Below are 5,077 nucleotides of genomic sequence, written 5' to 3'. Positions count from 1 at the left end.
CAATATCGTTTTGAATTTCGTTGCTAATTAGTTGCACGCATCTGTATTTGTATGTATTTGCCAAGAATCCCGGGATTTTCGAGATTTGTAATTTGCAAAGGTGGCAATAGTAGAATGCCTTATGTTGGACAGTTTTCGCTATACATATTTCTTTTGTTTATTTAATATTTAATATTAAATATTTTTTTTTTATATATGTCTAGCTAATTATACATACACATAACACCGTGCGACAGGCAATTTTACACACGAAAAAGGTCAATACATTCGCGTAGCCATGGGCTAAATTTATGCAGTAAAATTGCGTTTTTAGCTTTTCTCTCTGACGTCAGGACTTTGAAAATTTAATAATATGAGTATTTGAGAGAATGGTTTAAAAAGTTTAATGCAATGTATTTAGGAAACCAGTGTGGGTTACAAATTAAAGACAAAATTCTGTATAGAAAAAACAGATTATATTTTTTGGTGCATAAGGTGTTGAAAATATCCTTAAAAATTTTATTCTTGAATATCCTTGAAATTTTGCAATATTTAGTTTGAAAAAAAATTATATGTTAAGGACTAATGTAAACTCGACAACGTCTTCGAATAAAGTCCTTCTAATTTTATTAGCTTAAAAAAATAAAATTAATTAAGGACATTTTCAATACCTATTCGTCTTTGTGAACCCAAAAAATTTGATTTTTTTTTAATCCTACGGAATTTTCTCTTTCATTTAGGTACCATTTTTACTCTACATTGCACTAAATTTTTTAAATAATTTTTAGAAGTTATCATATCTAAAGTTCTAATAAAAAAATTCCAAAACTAAAAACGCAGTTTTACTATATTTGGCCCATAGTGTCGTGAGTATATTTATTGCTTGGTGTGTTTTAAAATTTTTTTGTTTCAAACTGTTTCAATCTTTTTACTCAGAATTTTTAAAAAAATTTTAGGTACGCAATTTTATAAGTATAGCCCAATAAATTACAGGAGGATAAAGTGCAAGTTTCAAGTGACTTAAAGTAACGTTGATTTTTTACAATTTTTTGATGGCAGTGTCACGCATTTTCTTCCATACAAAGTATTTTCGACAATTTGTTTATATGGAAGAAAAAGCCCAGCATCGTTTAAAAAATTCCCACAAGTCAGCGGTATTTTGTAACTGCATGCAACTTCATTTTATCCTACTTTAATTTAATAGGCTATAAAATTGCGTACCTAAAATTTTTCTAAAAATGCTGAGTAAAAAGTTTGAAATTTTGGCAAAGTTTTTTGCATTTTCATAATTCTTGTACAAATTTTGAAGTGCGCATTTAGATGCAGTTAATTATATACAAAATGAAGTAGACTTTTATAAAAAAGTTTAAATATTAAATAAAGAAAAGAAATATAGACTAAACTGGTTGAAATAAGGCGTTTCTTTTATTTCTGCCACTAGTATTATAAACTTCTTTCAGCCACACAATATATGTATATGTTGACTTAAGTTTTTTTGCATCGCGTCTGTTTCGACATGCCTTAAGTTACTTTATCAGATATGTACACGCTAAAGTACTGTTAAATGCGTATAAATTTAATAACTGTCTTTTGTTTTGTTATTAATGAAATATTTTTTAACTTAAATAATAAAGTACATTTCGAAACCCATTTATTTATTATTTATTATATGGTAGGACAGCTTCTCAAACTATATTGATGCAATTTTTTGATGTTAAGTTGTTGGAAAATAATGAATATCTAAATCCCGGAACTGATCCCGGGATGTCCCGAAAATCCCGGGATCGTAAAAGTACCCTGCAGGAAATTGAATTAGTTTGAAAGTAATTTATAGACTACTTTATTTTCAATGATATCACAATGGGCCTGATCGGGCCTAAGTGTGCTGGCGCCCTCTGGGACTAGCAGCCACTTCAACCTACCCTACTACTACTAAATTGAATTAGTTTGAAAGTAATTTATAAACTACTTTATGTTCAATGATAACTAATTGAAATTCTCACTATTTTACCTGCAACGAACTCATTTATTTAACATGGTGATGTCCTAGGAAACAGCTAATTGCCTTTTCCTGCATGTATTTTAAACAACTTTAAAATGAATTCGGCTTAAAAAACTTTAAAGTCAGTATGTGTCGTTTGAACACGCTTTCGTTCTGCACTTCACAGATGCTTTTTCATAACTAAGAAAAACCGAAATTAAAAATTTAAAATTAAATGAGATTTGAACATGGAAATTCTTAGCTGCGTCCAATTGTAGCAAACATCTTTGTACGCTCAGCTATAGCAAGACATGTAAATGTGCATTCAAATGTTCAGTTTGAATTGTGTGCAAGCAGCAAGTCGACTGTCCGACTTTGCGTTTAATTTCAACTACTTTAAAATGAATTTGGTTTACACAGCTTTAAAGTCAGTATGTTTCTTTTGAATACGCTTGCGTTCTGGACGTCACAGATGCTTTTTCATACCTCCAAGACACAAATTGGTTTTTTGAGCGAAAAGAGTATACAAATTCGAAATATTTCCTCATTGCATTTGTTTTAAAGTAGTCTTTCAATTAGTTGATTTAAAAAGGAAATCACTTGTTTCCATCAGGGTATTTTCAATGATAACTAATTGAAATTCTCACTATTTTACCTGCAACGAACTCATTTATTTAACATTGCGATGTCCTAGGAAGCAGTCAATTGCCTTTTCTTGCATGTATTTTCAACTACTTTAAAATGCATTTGGCTTAAACAACTTTAAAGTCAGTATGTTTCTTTTGAATACGCTTACGTTCTGAACTTCACAGAAGCTTTTTCATATTTAAAAGACACAAAAAAAAATTATTATCATTTTCACATGTTGCCTCCTTTGGTACTCGAACCCGGATGTTCGGGAAGCTAACAAGTAACAGCAACCATTTCTGCACGCTCAGCTACAGCCAGACATGTCAATGCGCTTTCAAATGTTCAGTTTGAATTGTGTGCAAGCAGCAAGATTTAAAGAGAAATCACTTGTTTCCGTCAGGGTACGTCTGTATATATGGATGTAAGGATCATTTTCAAAGGATACGATAAATGTAATTCTGAAAAACTCTATTCAAAACGTCAATGATAAACCAGTTTTTAGCAGCTTCGCACAGTGTTGCGACTCCAAATACTTATATAAGCTGTTGAAAAAAAAAAAAAATTGTACACGTGATCCGATTTCGCTGAAACTGGACATGTGTTCAAATTTTTCCACGTAATAGAGTCCCTTGTGGACGGAAATGTTAAGTTTGATCCGATGTCGATGAAATTTAAATAATACTCTCTATTTTATATATAAAAAGGGGAAGATTGGCTCACTTTAACAACCAGGAAAAAAATATGAGCCCCACTAACAAATGTGATGGAATTTTGGTTATTTTTAGTTTTCTGCCTTCCACTGTCAGAAATAAAAAGGTTATACTTAAAAAGTAAATATATAAATGAAAAAAGTCACATTTCTCTTATTTTTGAGGTGAGTATTCATGATTTGAAAAAAGCTGAAAATCGAAAAGTTAAGCATATTAAAAATTGCATATACATATGGCCCAAATCGCTCAAAACGAAACCATGGGGAAACATGTTTTTCTCAGGTTTCGCAGATTTTGGATTATATCTGGGTCACACATATTCTAAGTATCGGACAATATCAATACTAACACGAATCTCCTTCTCTTAAACATGAAAATTCACTTAATCCTGAGACACCTTTAAATAAACGACGATTAAAAAAGCACAACATGAAAATAAAGGGAAGTTTATATTTAAGGTCCACCACTTTTTTGCATTATACTTGCCTCTCTTCGCTTGCCTTGTGTTATTTTGAAGTTAATAAAAAAAAGTATTCGACAAAAAAAATCAGCGATTAGCTTTCTATATGAAAATCAAGTCGGCAGCATTTTTTAATGTAATGTAACAGTCCAAAATATTAAGAAGAAGATAAGAATTACGTAGAAAAATAAAAAAACGCGAGAATTATATTATTTCAAAAAGGAACGAACTCAAAAGAAGCGAAATAAGAAGCTGAAAGAAGAATCCGATTAAATAATAAAACATCTATTGAAATTATTTCGGCTATTTTTCTAGTACTACTATTATTCTGCGAAATGCCGAGTCCTCGAATCTAACATTTGAAGGGTAAGAATAGTACTAAATGGCATAGAGCAAACAAAATAAGGCATTAAAGCCGTTTTTCGTGAAATGAAACGCGAAAAACTCAACATCTTGGCGCAGTTCTAAGATCGAGATCGAGTTCTACGCAGAAAATTATTTCGGAAACGACCTACAGCTGCACAGCATCAGAAACTTTGAAATCTGAATTCATAATTATCATGTTTTTAATTTCTTTGAATTACTTGTCACATCGCAAGACTACTGAATTCATGCTATTTATTGCATAAAACGCATTAAAAGCGATTTAAATTCCTAATTATAATCTTATCGCTACACGTACAATATCGTAACAGGCAACGTAACAGTCTTTTCCTGTAACGTACCAGTCCGAAATTTTTTTACAAATATTGACCTCAAAATTAATTTTTTCAGTTCAATTAATACGTAGCTCTTGAACTCCATCCTGAAGTTAGGAAACTGTGTACCAACTTTTGAAAACATTATATTAGGATAGCAGACTTTTTCAATAATATAAAGCAACTTTAAAAAGTACTTCCAAAAATTGCAACAGTCCGTTGTTGAAACATTCACAACTCCTAAACCTCAGGAGTTACAATATATTTTTGTATATATTAAATAATGCCACATACTTATGCTTTCAGATGCAAGAAGAAAAATTATCCGAAAATTGTATTCTCGCGAGTTTCAGCGGTATTTAAAAATCAGTGTGAGCCAAAATGTAATGTAACAGTCCGCGTTTTGGTCCCTAAGTATTTTATACACCTCAATAGATATTAAATTCGCCTGGAATTAATTCTTATTTGATTTGTGAACTTGGCTGTCAACTTATTCACATATCATTTTATCTTTATTTCGATGCGTTCCAATTTTGACATTTATCAGTGCACTTGCACAATATTCGCATTCGCAAAAGCTCCGCATTGATTATTGCGAATGCGAAAGCGAATGCGAATA

Source organism: Rhagoletis zephyria, unplaced genomic scaffold (assembly GCF_001687245.7).
Source record: "Rhagoletis zephyria isolate East Lansing unplaced genomic scaffold, Rhagoletis_zephyria_1.1 Rzeph_scaffold_00062, whole genome shotgun sequence".
NCBI lineage: Eukaryota > Metazoa > Arthropoda > Insecta > Diptera > Tephritidae > Rhagoletis > Rhagoletis zephyria.
Note: the sequence above shows the minus strand (reverse complement) of the source record.